The sequence below is a fragment of the Callithrix jacchus genome, chromosome 8 (assembly GCF_049354715.1).
Source record: "Callithrix jacchus isolate 240 chromosome 8, calJac240_pri, whole genome shotgun sequence".
Taxonomy (NCBI): domain Eukaryota; kingdom Metazoa; phylum Chordata; class Mammalia; order Primates; family Cebidae; genus Callithrix; species Callithrix jacchus.
Window position 1 is genome coordinate 31651336 of NC_133509.1, and position 19841 is coordinate 31671176.

Below are 19841 nucleotides of genomic sequence, written 5' to 3' on the forward strand. Positions count from 1 at the left end.
CAGGAAGTGACTGAGGCTGTCCTTGCTTGACATGGTTCTAAAATGAAAGAATGTCAGTCCCCAAACAACAGGGTTGAAATTTCAGTTGCCATGGTTTATTAACTGTAATTACATAAAGTACAAACTTGACGGCTAAATAACAGATGTGTATCATGATCAGTGACAAATCACGTCACTTCTTTCGCAGTCTGTTGCTGACTAGTCACTGTGCATCTGACAGTTACTGCACAAACAACCAAGAGTGCAGTGTGGTTGCCTCTTTGTCTTCCAGTAATGAAACCCCAAAAAGGTAACTGAAAGAGGAAACTAACACAGATGAAAATGTAGCAAAGTAACAAAAAGGGTAACAGGAATGTAAATGGAGTTACAGAAGAAATAGCTAACTGTGAGATTATTGACATTGCTGCTATGTAAGGGACTGCAGATACGCACCAGAGGAACTTAGTGAAGGCAAACTAATCAATGTAAATGAGGAAAGTGGTTGTGATGAAAGCATGAAGATGTACCACAGGAAGCAATGTTGGCAAAAATTTCACATTAAAGGAACTCTTGCAGGTATTTCATGACACTGAAAACACAAAGCATAAAATACTGGAAGCTCATCCAAATTTAGAAGGGAGTATGATGACAATTGACCAAGGCACAGAAAAGATGTTTTCTCAGATAAACTATATGAAAAAAAGGAGGCAAGCACTGTTCAAAGTACTTGGGATTTTTAAAATAAATATGGACACACCTGGTTTTATTGTGCCTCACTTTATTGTGCTTTGTAGATATTGTGGGTTTTTTTTTTGTTTGTTTGTTTTGTTTTTTTTGAGAGTCTCACTCTCTTGCCAGGCTGGAGTGTGGTGGTGTCATCTCGGTTCACTACTGCAATCTCTGTCTCCCAGGTTCAAGTGATTCTCCTGCCTCAGCCTCCCTAGTAGCTGGGATTACAGGCCTTCACCACCACACCCAGCTAACTTTTTTATTTTTAGCAGAGACAGGGTTTCACCATGTTGGCCAGGATGGTCTAGATCTCCTGACCTCATGACCCGCCTCAGCCTCACAAAGTGCTAGGATTATGGGTGTGAGCCATGACACCTGGCCTTGGGGGTGTCTTATTTTAACAAATTGAAGGTTTGTGGCAACCCTGCATTGAGCAAGTCTTTTAGCACCATTTTCCCAACAGCATGTGCTCATTTTTACTCTCTGTTGGATTTTGTTAATTCTCACAATATTTCAAACTTTTTCATTATTATTATATCTGTTATATTAATTTGTGATCAGTGATCTTTGATGTTACTATTGCAATTGTTTTGGGGTGGCATGAACCACACACATAGAATACAGTGAACATAACCAATAAACGTGTATGTCCTGACCACTCCACTGGTGGGGTATTCCTCCATCTCCCTCCTTCTCCTCAGGCATTCCTATTCCCTCAGACACCACAATATGGAAATCAGGCCATTTAATAATCCTACAAAGGCCTCTAAGTGTTCAAATGAAAGGAAGAGTCACATGTCTCTTAACTTTAAATCAAAACCCAGAATCGATTAAGCTTAATGAGAAAAACATGTTGAAAGGCCAAAAGCTAGGCATCTTGTGGCAGTTAGCCACGCTGTGAATGCAAAGAAAAAGTTCTTGATGGATTAGTTGGGAGAGTCGATCTAAGGTGGCTGAACAGATACAACTCCAGCACACAACACCCAGTGAGAGAGATGCAGAAATCCAGAGATCTCCTAGCTCCAATCGAGGTACCAAGTGCATTTCAATAGGTCTGGTCTGACGGTGAGCAAAGCCCACTCAGGGGAGATTGAGGCAGGGAGGGATGCTGCCTCACCCAAGAAGTGCATCTGGCCGGCGAGTCAGAGGCCCCCACTCTGACACTCTGGTCCAGATACAGTGCTTCCCCCAAAACCTTACCAATACACAGAACAGGGGATCTTTGCCAGTCAAGCATGGGGAAATACAAGCATGGAGTTGAATAATAATCCAGGATGGTGTCCCAGACTGGTGCACAGACCTAAAAAGATGCATAAGCCCAAAAGGTGGCCGGGAGAACCTGTGGACTGAGCTATTGCCCCCTCCCCTTGCCCAGAGAGAGAGGGAGCTGTAAGCAGGAGCAGCTGGGTAGGCCCCTACTCCATGACCGGAGAGAGAGGATGGTGAAAGGGGGAGATGGCCAGGTGCTGCTGGGCGGGTCCCTACCCTCCCCTACAAATTCCAGAGGGCTGAAGCTCTGACTCTAGCGGGTTGCACAGCCAGTGCCATAGTCTGAGCTGAACCCTGAATGATCCAGCCCAGTGGAGGAAGGGCACAACCCACCATTAGAGGGGTGGGACTGGGCTACATGTTTTAACAAAAAACACAGGAAGCCTACCTAGCAAGGGGAAGGGACAGCATTCTTGACAACCCAGCGGCGCCTACAGGTCAGTGGAAGAGGCGGGCCTAATCTCCCAGTATAAACAAAAAAGATACAGGAAGCTTCCCTAGTAACCTGAAGGAGTCCCTAGCAACCCAGTAACACCTCCACAGGCAGACAAGCAACCTCATCAAGCAGCTCCCTGACACCACAGCCAGGTAAACCCACAGAGATGGGGAAAAAAACAGTGCAAAAAAGATGAAACCATCAAAGACCAGAACACCTCTTCTCCTTCAAAGCATCACAACTCCTCAACAACACAGGAACACATCATGACTGAGAAGGAGTGCAACGAATTGACAGAAACAGGCTTCAGAAGGTGGGTTATAACAAACTTTTCTGAGCTAAAGGAACACATTATAACTCAATGCAAAGAAACCAAAAACGCTGAAAAAAGGTTAGACGAAATGCTAACTAGAATAACCAGCTTAGAGAAGAACATAAATGACTTGATGGAGTTGAAAAACACAGCACGAGAACTACACAAAAAAAATACAAGTTTTGATAGCCAACTCAATCAAGCAGAAGAATGGATATCAGAGATTGAAGATCAACTCAATGAAATAAAAAGAGAAGGCAAGACAAGAGAAAAAAGAGTGAAAATAAATGAACAAATCCTCCAAGAAATATGGGATTATGTGAAAAGACCTATCCTATGCTTGATCGGTGTACCTGAATATGATGGGCAGAATGAATCCAAGCTGGAAAACACACTCCAGGATATTATTCAGGAGAAATTCCCAAGCCTAGCAAGGCAGTCCAAATTTCAAATTCAAAACATACAGAGAACTCCACAAAGATATTCCTCAAGAACAATCCCAAGGCACATAATGGTCAGATTCACCAGAGTTGAAATGAAGGAAAAAATGCTAAGGGCAGCCAGAGAGAAAGGATAGGTCACCCACAGAGGGAAGCCAATCAGACTTACAGAGGATCTCTCGGCAGAAACCCCACAAGATAGAAGAGAGTGGGGGCCAAATATCCTTAAAGAAAAGAACTTTCAACCCAGAATCTCAAATCCAGCCAAACTAAGCTTTGTAAGTGAAGGAGAAATAAAATCCTTTATGAATAACAATTACTAAGAAATTGTGTCACCACCAGACCTGCCCTACAAGAGCTCCTGAAATAAATGCTAAGCACGGAAAGGAACAAGTACCAGTCGCTGCAAAAACAAACCAATGGGCAAAGACCAAAAATGCAATGAAGAAAATGAATCAACTAATGGGAAAGAAAACCAGCCATTAACAAAATGGAAGGATCAAATTCACACATAACAATAGTAACATTGAATGTAAATGGACCTGAACGCCCCAATCAAAAGACACAGACTGGCAAACTGGATAAAAAGTCAAAACCTATCGGTGTGCTGTATTCAGGAAACCCATCTCACATGCAAAGAAACACATAGACTCAAAATAAACGGATGGAACAAGATTTACCAAGCAAATGGAGAACTAAAAAAAGCAGGGGTTGCAATCCTAGTCTCTGATAAAATAGACTTCAAACCAACAAAGATCAAAAGAGACAAAGAAGGACACTACATAATAGTAAAAGGATCAATCCAACAAGGAGAGCTAACTATCCTAAATATATATGCCTCCAACACAGGAGCACCCAGATACATAAAGCAAGTTCTTAACGACCTAAAACGAAATTTAGACTCCCACACAATAATAGTGGGAGACTTCAATACTCCACTGTCAATATTAGACAGATCAACGAGACAGAAAATTAACAAGGATATCCAGGACTTGAATGCAGAGCTGGACCAAGCGGATCTAATAGACATATACAGAATGCTCCACCCCAAATCCACAGAATATCTATTTTTCTCAGCACCACACTGCACTTACTCGAAAATTGACAACATCATTGGAAGCAAATCACTCTGCAGCAAATGCAAAAGAACGGAAATCATAACAAATAGTCTATCAGACCACAGCACAATCAGACTAGAACTCAGGATTAAGAAACACACTCAAACCCGCAAAAACCACTTGGAAACTGAACAACTTGCTTCTGAGTGTCAACTGGATAAACAATGAAATGAAGGCAGAAATAAAGATGTTCTTCGAAACCAATCAGAATGAAGACACAACTTACCAGAATCTCTGGGACACCTTTAAAGCAATGTCAAGAGGGAAATTTATAGCAATAAATGCCCACATGAGAAACAAAGAAAGATCAAAAAAATACTGGCAAACAGATTGCAACAACACATCAAGAAGCTTATCCATCATGATGAAGTAGGCTTCACCCCTGAGATGCAAGGCTGGTACAACATACACAAATCCATAAATGTAATCCATCACATAAACTGAACCAAAGACAAAAAACACATGATTATACCAATAGATGCAGAGAAGGCCTTTGACAAAATTCAACAGCTCTTCATGCTAAAAATTCTCAATAAACTAGGTATTGACAGAATATGTCATAAAATGATAAAAGCTATATATGAAAAACCTACAGCCAATATCATACTGAATGGGCAAAAGCTGGAAGAATTCCCTTTGAAATCAGGCACCAGACAAGGATGCCCTCTCTCACTGCTCCTATTCAACATAGTATTGGAAGTTCTAGCTAGAGCAATCAGGCAAGAAAAAGAAATAAAGCTTATTTAATTAGGAAAGGAGGAAGTCAAATTGTCTCTATTGGTAGATGACATGATTGTATATCTACAAGACCCCATTGTCTCAGCCCAAAATCTTCTCAAACTGATAAGCAACTTCAGCAAAGTCTCAGGATACAAAATCAATATGCAGAAATCACAAGCACTCCTATATACCAATAACAGACAAACAGCCAAATTAAGAGTGAACTATCATTCACAATTGCTACAAAGAGGATAAAATACCTAGGAATACAACTAACAAAGGATATAAAGGACCTCTTCAAGGAGAACTACAAACCACTGCTCAATGAAGTAAGAGAGAACACAAACAGATGGAAAAACATTCCATGCTCATGGTTAGGAAGAATTAATATCGTGAAAATGGCCATACAGCTCAAAGTAATCTGTAGATTCAATGCTAGCCCCATCAAGCTACAAATGACCTTCTTCATAGAACTGGAAAAAAACACTTTAAACTTCATATGGAAACACAAGAGAGCCCACATAGCCAAGACAATCCTAAGCAAAAAGAACAAAGTTGGAGGCATCACACTGCCGGACTTCAAACTATATTACAAGGCTACAGTAATCAAAACAGCATGGTACTGGTACCAAAACAGAGACATAGAACAATGGAACAGAACAGAGGCCCCAGAAGAAACACCACACATCAACAACCATCTGATCTCTGACAAACCAGGCAAAAACAAGCAATGGGGAAAGGACTCCATGTTTAATCAATGGTGTTGGGGAAACTGGCTAGCAATGTTCACAAAGCAGAAACTGGACCCCTACCTGTCACCTCACACTAAAATTAACTCCAGATGGATTAAATATTTAGACATAAAACCTAACACCATAAAAACACTAAAAGAAAATGGCAAAACCATCCAGGACATAGGCATAGGCAAGGACTTCATGGCTAAAACACCAAAAGCAATGGCAATAAAAGCCAAGATAGACAAGTGGGATCTAATTAAAATTCAGAGCTTCTGTACAGCAAAAGAAACCATCATTAGAGCAAATTGGCAACCAACAGAATGGAAAAAATTTTTGCAATCTATCCATCTGACAAAGGGCTAATAACCAGAATCTACAAAGAACTAAAACAGATTTACAAGAAAAAAGCAACCCCATTCAAAATTGGGCAAAGGATATGAAAAGATGCGTTTCAAAAGATGACATATATGAGGCAAACAAACATATGAAAAAATGCTCATCATCACTGGTCATTACAGAAATGAAAATCAAAACCACATTGAGATATCATCTCATGCCAGTTAAAATGGTGATCATTAAGAAATCTGGAGACAACAGATGCCGAAGAGGATGCAGAGAAATAGGAACACTCTTACACAGTTGGTGGGAGTGTAAATTAGTTCAACCACTGTGGAAGACAGTGTGGAGATTTCTCAAGGATCTAGAAATAGAAATTCCATTTGACCCAGCAATCCCATTACTGGGCATATGCCCACGGAACTATAAATCGTTCTACTATGAAGACACATGCACATGTATGTTCATTGCAGCCCTGTGTACAATAGCAAAGACCTGGAACCAACCCAAATGTCCATCAATGATAGACTGGACAAAGAAAATGTGGTACATATACACCATGGAATACTATGCAGCCATAAAAAATGGTAAGTTCGTGTCCTTTGTAGGGACTCGAATGAATCCAGAAACCATCATTCTCAGCAAAGTGACACAAGAACAGAAAGCCAAACACCGCATGTTCTCACTCATTGGTGGGTGTTGAACAATGAGAACACGTGGACTCAGGAAGAGGAGCATCACACACTGGGGGCAGTTGGTGGGGGTAGGGGAGAGACGGTGGGGGGTGGGGAGGGATAATATGGGGAGAAATGCCAGATATAGTATGCACATAAAGTTAAATAAATGAATTTAAAAAAAAAAAAGAAAAAGAAAAAGTTCTTGATGGATAGTCAAAGTGCTACTCCAGAGAACACATGAACAATAAAGTCAAAGAGCCTTCTTGCTGCTCTGGAGAAAGTTTTAATGATCTAGATAGAACAGTGATCCTCAACCATTTTTGGCACCAGGAACTAGTTTTGTGGAAGATAATTTTTCCACAGACCAGCTTGCAGGGGAATGATCAAGTGCATTACAGTTATTGTGTACTTTATTTCTATTATCACTTTTTTTTTTGAGACAGAGTCTTGCTCTGTTGCCCAAGTTGGAGGGCTGTTGTGGGATCTCGGCTCACTGCAATCTCAGCCTGCAAAGGTCAAGCAATTCTCCTGCCTCAGCCTCCCAAATAGCTGGGACTACAGGCATGCACCACCATTCCTAGTTAATTTTTGTATTTTTAGTAGAGATGGGGTTTCGCCATGTTGGGCAGGCTAGTCTGGAACTCCTGACCTCAACTGATCCCACCTGCCTTGGCCTCCCAACGTGCTGGAATTCCAGGTGTGAGCCACCAGCTCTGCCTATTATTACATTGTAATATATAATGGAATAATTATAAGTTCACCATAAAAACAAAAAAGGAAAAATAAATTCATCATAATGTAGAATCAGTGGGAGTCCTGAGCTTGTTTTCCTGCAATTAGTTCCATCTGGGGGTGATGGGAGACTGATAGGTCATTAGGCATTAGATTCTCATCAAGAGCATACAACCTAGATCCCTCAGGTGCACAGTTCACATTTGATTTCACGCTCCTATGAGAATCTAATGCTGCCATTGATCTGATGGGAGGCAGAACTCAGATGGTAATGCAAGTGATGGGGAGCGACCGTAAATACAGATGAAGTTTCTCTTGCTTGCCCACCACTTACCTCCTGCTGTGTGGACTGGTCTGTGGCCTGGGGGTTGGGGATCCCTGAGACAGAAGATCAAATCAGCCACAATATTCCATAAAGCCAAACCTAATGCAGAGCAAGGTCCCCAGCATTGAGGCAAGACCCTTTTATAGCAAAAAGATAACCACTCACTGAAAGCTCAGATGTCATTAGCATTTTTTTTTAAGCAACAAAGTGTTGGTTTTTTTTTTTTTTTTTTTTTTCTTTGAGATGGAGTCTCACACTCTGTCACCAGGCTGGAGTGCAGTGGCATGATCTCGGCTCACTGCAACCTACGCCTCACAGGTTCAAGCGATTCTCCTGCCCTAGTCTCAAAAGTAACTGGGATTATAGGCGCATGCCACTACACCCAACTAATTTTTATATTTTTAGTAGAGCCAGGGCTTCACGTTGGCCAGGATGGCCTCAATCTCTTGACCTTGTGATCTGCCCTCCTCGGCCTCCCAAAGTGTGCAGTGAGCCACCACGCCTGGCCCAAAGTGTTTTTTAAGGTATGTGCACTGTTTTGTTGAACACAATGCTACTACACTCTGAATAGACTACAATATAGTAGAAACATAAGTTTTTTTTTTAAGGTATTTACTTTTATTCAATTGGTCTCAGGTCAGTGTACAAGTACGCCGTTACCCACTCCCAGGGAAAGCAAAAGCCTTCACACATCTCAAGCTGGGGGACAAAAGGGAGGGGCCATGAAGGCCGATCATTCAAAATAAAACAGTATAAAAAACCAGTAAGGCAAAGTTTTAAAATTTTGCATTACATAATTTACACGAAGCAATGCTATCACCTCCCCTGTGTGGACTCGGGAGAGGACTGGGCCATTTTCCTTAGAGAGAAGTGGGGTGGCTTTAGGAGAGCAAGGGACTTCCTGTAACAATGCACCTCAAAATATTTGGAATAAGTATTAAAAAAAAGAACAACATACAAGCAAAGTCCTCGGCCACATTGTAGGTAGAGCTTTGGGGGATGCGCACTCCAACTGACTGCTGTCACCTTCACTGTTCCAGTTTTTAAATCCTGAGTCAAGCCAAAAACCAAAACCAAAACCAAACCAAAACAAAACAAAACAAATAAAGCCATGCCAATCTCATCTTGTTTTCTGTGCAAATTAGGTTTTGTCAAGAAGGGGTGTAATGCAACTAAGTCACAGTTGGCCTAGAAGCATTTGTGGTGGATGATGGAGGGTCTGGACTCCTGGTACTCCTGCTTGCTGATCCACATCTGCTGGAAGGTGGACAGCGAGGCCAGGATGGAGCTGCCAATCTACATGGAGTACTTGTGTTTGGCAGGAGCAATGATCTTGATCTTCATCATGCTGGGCGCCAGGGCAGTGATCTCTTTCTGCATCCTGTCGGCAATGCCAGGGTACATGGTGGTGCCTCCAAACAGCACTGTGTGGGCGTACAGGTCTTTGCGGATGTTCACATTACACTTCATGATGGAGTTGGAGATAGTTTCATGGATGCCAGAGGATTTCATGCCCAGGAAGGAAGGCTGGAAGAGTGCCTCAGGGCAGCAGAACTGCTTGTTGCTGATGGTGATGACCTGGCCATCGGGCAGGTCCTGGCTCTTATCCAGGGTGGAGCTGGAGGCCTCCATGGCCATCTCCTACTTGAAGTCCAGGGGAATGCAGCACAGCTTCTCCTTGATGTCATGCATGATTTCCATTTTGGCCGTGGTGGTGATGTTGTAGTCGCACTCAGTGAGGATCTTCATGAGGTACTCAGTCAGGTCCTGGCGAGCCAGGTTCAGATGCAGTATGGTGTGAGGGAGGGCATACCCCTCATAGATGGGCACAGTGTGGGTGACCCCGTCACCAGAGTCCATCAGGATGCCAGTGTTACGGCGCTAGAGGTGTGCAGGGACAGCACAGCCTGGATGGCCACGTACACAGCTGAGGTGTTGAAGGTCGCAAACATGATCTGGGTCATCTTCCTGTGGTTGGCCTTGGAGTTTGGGGGGCCTCGGTCAGTGGCGCAAGGTGATCCTCAGGAGCCACATGCAGCTTGTTGTAGAAAGTGTAGTGCCAGATCTTTTCCATGTCGTCCCAGTTGGTGACGAGCTGTGCTCTATGAGGTACTTCAGGGTCAGGATGCCTCTCTTGCTCTGGGCCTTGTAGCCCAGCTAGGAGTCCTTCTGACCCATGCCCACCATCATGTCCTGGTGCCTGGGGTGCCCCACAGTAGAGGAAAAGATGGCCTGGGGGGCATCATCACCTGCAAAGCTGGCCTTGCACATGATGGAACCGTTGTTGACAATGAGTGCGGCAATACCATCATCTATGGTGAGCTGGCTGCAGGGGTGCATAGGGAGCTGAGTAGCAAGGGCAAGGGCAAGAGCAATGCTCTGTGCTCATGGGGTGGACATGGTCTCGGCAGAAACATAAGTTTTATATGCAATGGGAAACCAAAATATTTGTCTGACTTTGCTTCTTTGTGGTATTTGCATTATTTTGGTCTGGAATCAAACCTGCAATCTCTCTGAGGTATGCCTATAAATAAAACTTCAATTCTCAGTATTTATAATGTTTTAAATCATAGTTTACCAATATTAGCTTTACTATGTTTTTTCATTTTTCTATACATTTATAACCAATAGAAATAGTTTTAAATGTTTTGACACACATTTATGTATTATAAATTTTCTCACTGATTAAGATGATATGGAGTCAGCTTGCTTGGTAATTTTTAGTCTCATATAGTGTGCAAAGCAAAAACTACAAGTATTTGGGAAACACGAGATGAGTTTTTCCCTCTACTAAGTACTCATCAGATATTTCTACAGCACTGGGTCCAGTTTAAGCTTTACAACCAAAGACTGACATGGATGCAGGAGAAGGTAAGAGACTAAAAAAACTGGCCATAGAAAAACTGTTTAAGGAAATTGACAGATGTTAGCCACTGAAAAGACAGTTGAAGTGGTAATTTAACTATGGCTGATCTTCAATGACTTTAGCATAAGGGATACTAACTAGTCATTACATATCCCTACAAAAGAATGAACATAAGCAAAAATGAATTTCAACTGAAATGTTGGATTTTGGTTAAGAATAAACTTATAGTGAAAGAGATACTATATATCAGAACAGATTTCAAAGAGAGCTCTGTAATTTTCTTTCTGGAAGTCTTAAAATTTTAAATTAGTTCTTATCTAGTTGGAATGGTTTAAGTTTTGAAAACAAGCAAGGGAAGATGGACTGTATGACCTGTAAAGGGCTCTGCCAGAGCTAAGATGCTGTATTTTTTACCATTGTAGAACTTTATTTTACCCCAACCTGCCAATTATTTTTGAGAACTACTTAAATTGTTCTTTGCTTTGTACATTCAGCTCCCTTTCTCCCAGACCCTCTCCAGTTAAAGGGCATTAGATTATGCAGTGGAACTCTGATGGGAAAGGAAAGCTGCAGAACAATCCTTTTTTTATAGTGAGGCTCTGTGATGGCGACTGCAGTGACTTTGATGTATGCAGCTCCCACAGCATCAGTGCATCCATACAAATGAGCCCTGAGTGCCTGGGATAGGTCTTTGCTGCTGCTGCTGCATTCTGTGCACTCAGACAGCACTGCTCCAGAGCACCTGCTTGGTTTGAAATACGGATATTCATTATAAAAACCCATAAATTCATTGCCAAATTGGGCTGATTAACACCCTCCCAGGACAAGGCATTTATAGGGAGGACAAATATGGACCTTTTGATCTGTCTTCACTGCTGATAATTCTTGAACATTAAACCAGACAATTCTTGTCACAAAAAATTCACAGTCTCTTCTCCATTAAAAATCATCAGGCCTACCAGGTGAAGGATTATCTGATATTTTCAAACAGGGCACTGATGTGTTCTCCATTCTCCTGTTTATTCACCTCCATTTATGTATTAGCTCTGCTAAACTTGAATCTTGGTCCAACATTCTTTGGAGATGGCTCAATAATAAAAGTTCTAAAGCAATGCAGTGTTGTAGCCCTGCATTCTTTTTCTAATTACTAGATTTCCAGAAGAAAACCATGTGTCAGAAAAAATCCAAACCCTGAATGCTGATAGCTCCCACAAGATAAAGTATGAGAGAAACAGAAACTCTTTAAACTATAAGTTATTTGAAGATAAGGTGTTTTCTATTAAAAAAACACTAGGAATATTTTGGCTTTAAAAATAATAAAGTTGGCTTTAGAAATAGAGATTATAAATATTCTCCACTAATGAGTCTCAAGGCAGAAATAAAATTTGTTCTTTAATCAAATTTCCAGTGGAGATTGTTCTGAGTTTTTGTTTTGTTTTCATCTGACTTGGAGTTTTAGATTTGAGAATTGTCTCTACAGCAAAAATAACCAATATTGGTTGGGCATTCCTAAATATGTCCAATTATTTACTTGATGAGAAGGTTGTAAATTCTTTTTGTGCAGGGGACTGGAATTTTATTTTTTACTTTTAGGTTTTGAGATGGAGTCTCACTCTGTTGCCCAGGCTGGAGTGCAGTGGCATGGTGTCAGCTCACTGCAACCTCTGCCTCTTGGGTTCAAGCGATTCTCCTGCCTCAATCTCCCAATTAGCTGGGACTGCAGGTGCATGCTACCATGCCCAGCTGATTTTTGTATTTTTAGTAGAGATAGAATTTCACCATGTTGGCCAAGTTAGTCTCAAACTCCTGACCTCAGTTGATCCACCCACCTCACCTTACCAAGCTTCTGGGATTAAACGTGTGAGCCACTGTGCCCAGCTGGACTGTAATAATAATTACCCAAATCAATAAATCAGTGTCCAATTCTTGTTTTAAGAGATGAGGTCTTTATCTGTTGTCCAGCCTAGAGTACAATGGCATAATAGCTCACTGTAACCTCAAACTCAGGCTCAAGTGATCCTCCCGTCTCAGCCTCCCAAAGCCTGGGATGACAGGCATAAGCCCATGGGCCTTTGCTACAAACTCACACCTTAGCATTGCTTTTTCTGCATTCCACAAGTTTTGGTATTTTGTATTCTATTTTTGTCTCAAGATATTTTTACATTTCCCTTTTAATTTATTTGTTGTTTAGAATCATGTTGCTTAATTTCCATTATTTAAAAAATTTCTAAAATTCCTCCAGTTCTTAACTTCTAGTTTCATACTTTGGTGAGCAGAAAAGATAGTTGATATGATTTCAATCTTCTTAAATTTATTTAGACTTGTTTTATGCCCTAACATAATTTATTCTGGAGAATGTTCCATGTGTGCTAGAGCACAATGTATATTCTGTTGCTACTGGATGCAATGTTCTGTGTATGCCTGTTAGGTCCTTTTGATGTTAAGTGTAGTTTAAACCCAAGGCTTTCTTACTGATTTTTTTTTTGGTCTGGATGAAAGGTCCATTGCTTAAAGTTGGTTATCAAAGTCTCCTACTATTATTGTGTTACAATCCATGTCTCCCTTCAGGTCCTTTAATATTTGTTTAATATACTTATGTGCTCCAGTGTTGGTGCATATATATGTATAACTTTTATAGTCTCTTGGTGAATTGATCTCCTTTTCTTCATACAATGACCTCGTCTCACTGTACAGCTTTGACTTAAAGTCTATTTTATCTGATATAAGAAAAGTTACCCCTGCTTTCTTTTGATTTCTATTTGCATATAATATATTTTTCCATCCTTTTACTTTCAATCTATGTGTGTCCTTAATGGTGAAATATCTTGTAGGCAACATATAGTTGGGTCTTATTTTTGTAATTCATTCAACCATTCTATGCCTTCTTATTAGAGAATTTACTACATTTACAGTCAAAGTAATTATTGATAGGCAAGGATGTACTACTGCCATTTTATTAGTTATTTTCTGGTCATTTTATGGATCCTTCCTTCTTTTGCTATCTTCCATTGTAATTTATTTTCTCTAGTATTAGACTTTGATTCCTTACTTTTTACTTTTATGTGAATCTACTCTAGGCTTTTGTTTTGTGGTTACCATGAGGCTTACACAGAACATCTTATAGTCATTTGAAGCCATTTTAAACCAGTAACAATTTTGAGTGCATAAAATAACTCAGTGCTTTTACTCTAACCACCCCCCATATTTTATTTTATTTTATTTTTTTTGAGATAGAATCTCACTCTTATTGCCCAGGCTGGAGTGCAGTGGCATGATCTCAGCTCACCGCAGTCTTTGCCTCCCAAGTTCAAGTGATTCTCCTGCCACAGCCTCCTGAGTAGCTGGGATTACAGGCACATGCCACCACACCCGGCTAATTTTTGTATTTTCAGTAGATACAGGGTTTAACCACATTGGCCACTCGAACTCCTGACCTCAAGTGATCTGCCTGCTTTGGCCTCCCAAAGTGCTGGGATTACAGACATGAGCCACTGCACCCAGCCATATTTTACAATTTTAATATCAAATTTTACACCTTTTTATATTGCATATTCCTTAAACAATTATAACTATTATTATTATTATTATTCCAAGAAAAGGTCTCCTTCTGTTGCCCAGGCTGGAGTGCAGAGGTGCAATACTGGCTCCCTGCAACCTCTGCCTCTCAGGTTCAAGTGATTCTCCTACCTCAGCCTCCTGAGTCACTGCAACTACAGGCATATGCCACCACACTCAACTAATTTTTGTATTTTTTTGGTAGTGACAGGGTTTCACCATGTTGGTCAGACTGGTCTCGAATTCCTGACCTCAAGTGATCCACCCACCTTAGTTCTGGGACTACAGGCATATGCCACCCCACACAGCTAATTTTTATATTTTTTTGGAAGAGACAGGGTTTTACCATGTTGGCCAGGCTGATCTTAACTCCTGATCTCAAGTGATCCACCCACCTCCCAGAGCGCTGGGATTATAGGTGTGAGCCACTGCACCCAGCACTATTAGTATTTTTAATAGTGTTGCCTAACCTTCAAGCTAAAGATATAAGTAACTTACACACCACCATTACAATACTCAAGTATTCTGAATTCTGTGTGCTTACTTTTACCAGTGAGTTTTATACTTTTATGTTTTAATGTTACTAGTTAGCATCCTCTTCTTTTAGCTTAAAGAACTCTGTTCAGCCTTTTTCATATGACAAGTTTGGTGGTGATAAACTTAGCTTTTTCTTATCTGAAAAAGCCTTTATCTCTCCTTCATTTCTGAAGGACAGCTTCCAGGTATTCTTGTTTTCTCCTTCAGCACTTGGAATATAGTTATCCCTCAGCATCTGTGGGGGACTGTTTCCAAGACCCTTTGGGAATACCAAAATCCACAGATGCCCAAGTCCCTTATATAAAACAGTATAGTATTTGCATATAACAACATATGCATATCCTCCCACACACTTTAAATAATATCTAGATTACTTGTAGTACCTAATACAAAGTAAACACTATGTAAATAGCTGTTATACTGTATTGTTTAGGGAATAATGAACAGAAAAAACTCTGTACATGTTTAGTACAGATGCAACCATTATAGGCTTAATTACATTTTTGATTCATGGTTGGTTAAATCCATGGATGAAGAACCTGCAGCTACCAAGGGTTGAAGCCTGATTTCAAAGAGGCTGGCCTGGTGCTGGGGTGTGCCTGGACCCTGAGTTTGTGGGGGCAGCGTAGGTCCTGGGTCCACAGGAGGTGGTCTGGAGTATAGGTCTCCAGGATTGGACCCGGAGACATAGTTAATGGAGACTCTCCTGGCACTGGTGTCTATAGGGGTAGGCCTGGACCCTGGGTCTGCTGGAGCAGGCTTGGATCCTGGGTCCACTGGAGGTTAGGTCTATGGGGACTGGCCTAGAGTCTTGGGCCAGCCTGGTGTTAGGGCAGGAATGAAGCTTGGATCTGTAGGGGCTAGTCTGGAACCTGAGACCATGGGTACTGGCACGGTACCTGGAGCCCTGGGGGCTGGCCTGAATACTGGGTCCATGGGGATGTGCCTAGAGATTGAGTGTGCAGGTGCTGGTCTGGAGGCTAGGTTTTTCAGGGCTGACCTAGGTCCTGGAGCCATGAGAGGCAGCCTAGAACCTGTGTCCACAAGGGTGTTCCTAGAGCCTGGATCCATGGTTTCCAGTCCAGTGCTGGGGTCTACTGGGATGAGACTGGACCCTGGGTCTGCTAGAACAGGGCTGAACCATAGAGCTGCTAGAGTGTGGGGCTGCAGAGAGTCACCTACGGGGTGGGGTCATGAGGATCAGCCTGGCCTTGAGCCCATGTCTGAAGGTAATGGCCTGGTGCCTGAGGCCTAGGGTGCTGCCTTGGCACTAGGGAAGCCTTAAAGCCTGGGGTTGTGTGGGCTGACCTGGCTCTGGGCTGTTCTAGAATCTGGGGTGGGCCTGGAGACTAGGCCTGCAGGGGCTGGCCTGGAGGCAGGGTCCACTGAGTGGGCCTGGAGCCTAGGGCTGCAGGATCTAACTTGGCACTGTGGTGGACTTGGAAGCCTTGTCAGTAGGTACATGCCTAGAGTCAGGGGCCATGGGAGCCTACCCAGTGATGGGTTTTACTGGGACAGGCCCAGTGTTGAGGAATGACACAATGTCCGGTACTCCTTCCATTACACAGAGGGTATCTCTCGCCAGGCTGTGCTGTCTGAGGTTTGGGAAAGTGTGATGAGGATAACGTAAAACTGTGTTTCCTGCCCTCTTCAATGAATCTTTTCTTATGACACCTGTTGCTTTAATTGCTTACCTGATTTTCCTAGTTCTCCTGATGGTATTTCCATGTATGGATAGTTGTTTACACTGATATTTCTGTGAGGTGATGAGTGCTATAAAGTTCGATTTTACTGGCCAGGTGCAGTTGCTCACACCTGTAATCCTAGCACTTTAGGAGGCTGAAGTAGGTGGATCACCTGAGGACGGAAGTTTGAGGCCAGCCTGACCAACATGGAGAAACCCCATCTCTGCTAAAAATATATATATATAAACTAGCTGGGTGTGGTGGTGCATGCCTCCAATCCCAGCTACTTGGGAGGCTGAGGCAGGAGAATTGCTTGAACCCAAGAGGCAGAGGTTGCGGTGAGCCGAGATCAAACCATTGCATTTCAGCCATCGCACTTTTGCTTTCCAACAAGAGCAAAACTCCATCTCAAAAAAAAAAAAAAAAAAGTTCGATTTCACCATCCAGCTGATGTTCAGATCCTCAGTTTCTCTCCTATAGATTCTGACTGAATTGGTCTGAGTAGGGATTGCTTTTTTTGTAAGCTCCTTAGGCGTTTTTTTTTTTTTTTTTTTTAATTGTACACCAGTTTGAGAACCATTGTTCTGGAAGTTGCTGCTCAGTGTGTCCTGAATGTTGAAAATGTAGAATTTTAGCCTCTTCCCTGGATCTACTGAAAGCAGAAGCCATCTTTTAACAAGATCCCCAGATGATTCATTTAAACATTAAAGTTTGACAAATACTGCTCATTCAGGGAGCTTTTTAAAAAAAATGATACAAGCCAGGCATGGTGGCTCACGCCTGTAATCCCAGCACTTTGGGAGGCCGAGATAGGCAGATCACCTGAGGTCGGGTGTTTGAGATCAACCTGGCCAACATGGAGAAACCCTGTCCCTACTAAAAATACAAAATTAGCCAGGCATGGTGGCACATGCTTATAATCCCAGCTACTCCAGAGGCTGAGGCAGGAGAATCGCTTGAACCCGGGAGGTGGAGGTTGCAGTGAGCTGAGATCACACCATGGCATTCCAGCCTGGGCAAAAAAAAGCTAAACTCCATCTCAAAAAAAAAGAAAAAAGAAAAAAAGATACATGCATTGATATATCTTTAAGGCTTTCCAATGATTAAAATATGAATACCATTGAATGAGAAGGTGCAAACACAAAAATCTGCACAGGTATACTCTAGTCATGATGAGTAGAAGGAACCAAGAGAAAGTTTGAACTCCCACTTTCAAGAAGAGAGACACACAGGACCTACCTTAACAGAAGAATGCTGCTAACACCAGAAAGAAAATGACTCTTAAGGATGATAAAGGCCTGAAGGGTAACTCCCAAATTTCATCTCACAATAATCTAACTGCTATGCTTGTTTACAGCATCTTTGCTCTACCTCTCTAAAACCGGCTTTCATTGTTGTCCTGTTGTCTGCCCACTCCTCTCCCCAATCCACACCCAAATATTCTACTCTTGAGATTCCTCAAGAAAACATATTTTTGGCTCTAGGGGAGAAAAGTGGATCAAACTCAAAAGAAATTCACCATTCTGCAGTAAGGCTGCAAAGGATATATATTCTTACCAACACATTGTCTTGTGGTTCATTTCATTCCCTTCAGGGTACCTGCTGGCAGTGACGCAGGATACCAGAATTGCTGATAGAACCTAGTCTGTCTCTGTAGGAGAAACTGTCTCCTGGCCTGTGGTCTCCTTGCCCCTGAGCTTTCTTGATGTAGTTCTGCCTCCAAGGTGAGTGGCTTTTTCCCCTGGGCCTGATTTCTACTGTTAAGTTTTTATATTATTGAAATCTACCGGTGAGAGTTGCAGCCTTATAATCTAGACAATGCTTATAAATGATGAAAAGGAAACATGTCTATCTATCTCTACTCTTTATAGAAAAACCAGAATGATCATACACGCCACAAGAAACAATTGTTTCACTCCATGTGACTTCTGTTGTCTCCAAACAAACAGAACAAAACCATAATGACAACAAAAAGATATGTTTCTCAAAGTTCATGACATTGAGATTTCCCATCTACTTCCAGTAGACTTTTTAAAGGCCTCTTTTTCCTGTCTTAAAAAAAAATTATATATATATTTAAGGTATACAACATGATGTTATACTATATAAAGTAAAATGGTCTTTTGTGTGAGGTATTTCCTACATCACACTAAAGAGACTTGGTTAGATAATATAATTGATGAAGCTACATTTCTTCAACGGGTTCAGCGTGGAACTAAGGTATTGTCATCATGGATATAAGGATCACAGTTGCTTATAGGTGGTATATGATCCTGAGCTATGATTCCTTCTCCACAAAATGGGGATAAGACTATCTTCTTTTTAGTTCTGCTATCCAGATTAAATAATAGATATATAACTTTGAAAATTGCACAGTGGCCTACAAGATTTAGATATGCTTATTATTAGTTGGTAGGAGTGAGTGATGTATCCTGGAAGATGAGTAAAGAAATCATTTCCAGGGTACAGCAAAAGTATTAAAGGACAGATGGAGTTCTCTGACGTCAAATCTCTACACAAGTGAGCATGGGTTCTAGTTCTAGTTTCCTATTAAAGTTAAGAGGCAGCATTATACATTGCCTTTGACATTAGTTTCAAACAGGAAGATTGATTAGAGGCAATGCATATATGATCCAACACTCCATGGAGAGGGGGTCTGTCAATTCTATCATGACCATTAGGCTCTCTACCTCATTCAGATTAAGTACATACAAATCCCTAAACTCCACTGCCATTCAAACTGGCAGACACTAAGGCTTGAGCACTAAAGGGAAAACAGGGGTGCTTTTTTCCAGATCTAATAATGGCTGGCCAGAGGATTCTATCCCTGGCAGCACAGCTGCTTCTACCAAGAAATTGATGAGTGCAGCTTGTGAGATGATGGCTGATTTCACATCAGGAAGTTCAGTGTGATCTGAATGAAAGAATTTGCATTCCAAGGCTCTGCCCTGCTGTGAGATAGGCAGGCCTATTTCTATCCAGCTGCACACCAACATGCAAAATGACGTCACTTTCTAGAACACAGGCAATCTCTGGGAGCAACCTGCTGGCAAGCAAGCACCAAAACTTCTGGAAAAAGAAAATAAGCTGTAGTCATCAAATGCTAGGGATAGGAATCAAACAGACAATAATTTCATTCCTTAGCTGTTAACACTGTTTCTTCTCTCTTCAGAAGTTGCTTTCAGTTTTACTTTTATTTATTTATTTTTGGATGGAGTCTCCATCTATTGCCCAGGCTGGAGTGTGGTGGCGTGATCTTGGCACAATGCAACCTCCGCCTCTCAGGTTCAAGCGATTCTCCTGCCTCAACTCCCTGAGTAGCTGGGATTACAGGCATGTGGTACTACTATACCTGGCTAATTTTTGTAATTTTAATAGAGACAGGGT

The 19841-nt window shown here is 41.7% G+C and overlaps 1 protein-coding gene and 1 pseudogene across 10 annotated transcripts in view; both read right to left on the reverse strand.

The window, feature by feature from the left end:
• The window catches only part of FRMD5 (FERM domain containing 5), a 368823-nt gene that overhangs the window by 116743 nt on the left and 232239 nt on the right, over positions 1-19841 (reverse strand). The window lies entirely within an intron of this gene.
• LOC144577332 (actin, cytoplasmic 1 pseudogene) lies at positions 8854-10281 on the reverse strand (annotated as a pseudogene).